This window comes from Amphiura filiformis, chromosome 7, assembly GCF_039555335.1.
Source record: "Amphiura filiformis chromosome 7, Afil_fr2py, whole genome shotgun sequence".
Classification (NCBI taxonomy): Eukaryota; Metazoa; Echinodermata; class Ophiuroidea; order Amphilepidida; family Amphiuridae; genus Amphiura; species Amphiura filiformis.
The window spans coordinates 41,389,440-41,392,776 of record NC_092634.1 but is presented as its reverse complement, the minus strand read 5'-3'; positions in this window follow the sequence as shown (position 1 = coordinate 41,392,776).

The window sequence follows — 3,337 nt, the reverse complement described above, 5'->3', positions numbered from 1 at the left end:
CGAAAATGGTCCAAGACATGATCAAAAGCATCACCCTGTTTCCCAGAAAATGATAAATCAAAATGAGATCCAAGAATTTATTAGGATCGTCTTGGATTTCGTTATTATTTTCACCTCTAGAGATTAAAATAAATCAAGCAAGTTTTCAAAGTATATGTTTTAATTTGTAGACTAAACTTTATATGCAAAACATCAAGGTGTTATTTTTTCAATAATATATTGATTTCTACAATGAAGATCGATCTTTTTGGCTGCCTCGACCAACAATACTAAAGCGCGCTTCAGACTCCGAGTATTGTACGTACAATATTGTATGTACTGTATGTACGTTATTTAATCCATTGCCATTCTATTTCCAGTAATGTTTAAGTTCTAACGAATGTTTGATGACGAAAAATCGATAATATGTTACATACAATATCTAGCAGAAATATATTATCGATTTTACGTCATCAAACATTCGTTAGAACTTAAACAGTACTGGAAATAGAATGGCAATAGATTAAATAACGTACATATTGTACATACAATATTGTACGTACAATAAAAAGTCTGTATACTGCTTTATAGTCAACCCTTAAGCTTGAATTCATAGGAAGCCAGAACACTAGCCATGCTTCGAGAAACCGGCTCTTAGAGACCCTAATTCGATCAGCATGGTAAGATGTTTTTGCTTTAGTAAACCTAAATTTTATCACCTTCAAAATCTATGAGATTCTTAACAATGACCTTTGATCATACTATGGGTCAAATGCGTGCACTCAAAAAACAAATTCTTCTTTTAGAGCTTATTAGGGGCTGTGCAATAATATGAGCTACCCGAAATTTCAGAACGGCTCGCCAAAAATCGTTTGCCCCCCCCCTCGGCCCGCCAAAAATTCTTTGCCCCTTGAACATGCCAAATTTTTGGGATCGCAAATTCCAAACTTCAAATGGTCTAGATGTATGTTGCGAGCGCATCGAGCAGGAAATTAGCATATTTAAGCGTTTCCGTACCGTTTTCCTAAGCCATTTTAGAGCGTTTTATTAAAAAGGCGCCCCGTGAATGCGTGCTAAAATCGCTTGCCCCCCCCTTGGCTTGCCAAAATTGCTTACCCCCCCTTTCGGCTCGCCAAAAATTTCTTGCCCCCACCCCCACCCTCCACCCAGGGCTCATGATTATTGCACAGCCCCTTATGACTCTTATAAGTTATATTGGTTACCACATTAGTTTAAGTTCAGTATATACTTAATCTATCATTTAGTTATGTTTGTCAGTATTTTTTTTTACTTTGTTAAATTGCTACAGTAATTCCTAATGAGCTTACTTGATTTTATAAAATTCATATGTATTAACGGTTGCCATACAATACGACTTGAATAAGTTTGTCAAATATTTACGATCTTTATCAGGGAATCTACAATGTATATAAATTCATATTGACATAGCTATAGGTCAGTTTTGGGCCGGCATATGTGCTATTTAAGCCCATTTTGTTTCCTATACATAATACATTCCAGTATTGTAATACACGTACTTATATATACACCTGAGACAAATATAATTCCTTTAGTTATATTCGTCATGTTCGTCTCAGCTAGAAACGTTATATGGCCGTGGTCACGGGCGGTCGAGGTCACTTCCCGTGACAGTAAGTTCAGCATTGCTCTTGTAAACAGTCACCTTCCTGTCTAAAGTTTATCTGCTGTTGATATTGGGAACCCGGGGGGGCCACTGGTCATTGACAAGGGGGTATCATGCGTGGCCATGGAGTTTCAAAAAGCACCCTAAACAAGTATGTGCAACGACTGAAAATACACCCCTAAATAAGTATAACAAGTGTAATATCCTACCCTAAACAAGTATTGGCGTTTTTTTACCCCTTAGCAAGTAAAACATATATTTTCGACACCCTAAGCCAGTACGGTAATACTACTTGAAGCTCCATTGCATTGATTTCTTTAATAGTAACTCAGAATGGCTCTGCTACCAGGGCTTAATATGGCTATTTTAAAATATACGTTACATTATTTTAAGCTGATTTATAGTATCAGAGAGCCTAAGAGGGAATTAAATGAAAAGAAAATCTACAAAAGCTTACAAACCTCTAAGAAAAAACAACAATGAAGAAATGAAAATAGAGAAAAAGAAGTCAAGAAATGTTTTTTATATCATTTTTGTAGGCCCTATTAAAGTTTCGACAATTCTCCATCCTCAAAATATTATTATAGACCTACAAATCATGTTTCAAAGTGAGACAAAAATCATAAAATAGTGGTCAGATTTTTTTTTTATGACCTAGGCCTTATTGCGAAAAGATGAAAAGTGCATATATTTTAAAATAATTTATTTTAAAAGCTTAAAATGACAACAATTAAGGCCTACTTCTGGAAGGAATCGGATGGATAATAGTGGTATTATTTCATAAGTTGAATAAAGTATTAGGATGAAAATAAGTCGGTAAATAGCGACTGAGACGCATGGTACTCAATCAGTTCAGCCAAGACTTGCAAGTTGCAGGATTCGTGTATGACTGCAGAATTTGATACCAATCCAAAAACGTATTTTAATTCTGCACCATATCCATCTTACCTTTTAATATTCATTTGATGTTTTCACAATTTATTCAAAAGTTTAAAATTTGTTTTTTAAATAAAATCAAGATCACTTATTGTGACAAAATTCTGACAAAAATCTGATGCTTTTGACGATAATAACATGCATGGTTTTATTTATTTATTTTGTGGATAATAGGTCACAGGTCAAGTCAATCAATCCTCTTCCGTAGATATTTGTGGTTACAACATGAAAATTAGCTTGAAAATCTTTATTTTTATCCATAATACAAGATAGAAAATTCAAATAAGGCCTAGTAAAAATATTTTAAAATGAAATGAGAAACTTTGGACTTTATAAAGGAGAATTAAAACTCTTAAAATCAGAGTATACACGTGCTGTGCATGTACAATGTACATTGTACATGTACTGCATGTGTACATCACCATTGAATATTGTAGGGTTGTGTAGCATTGAATGGGTTAATGGAAACAGGGCCAGCTGGGCGAAGTCGGCAATCTTTATGGACTTAAAGAAGAGACTAAACAGAGAACTACACAGTCAAGTCTAGGGATAAACATGAAGGACATGAAACTTATGAAGGACTGGAGTCTGGGCGGACCCTAAATACGTAAATCTGTTGTGAAAAAGATACCCTTTTTCTCTAATTTCCATGTTTTTGACACCCTATTCACGATACGTACGTACAGTGCCTGATCGTGAAAAAAGACCCTTTTTACGTGATTTTTTGGCCACGCATGATACCCCCTTGTCAATGACCAGTGGCCCCCCCGGGATTGG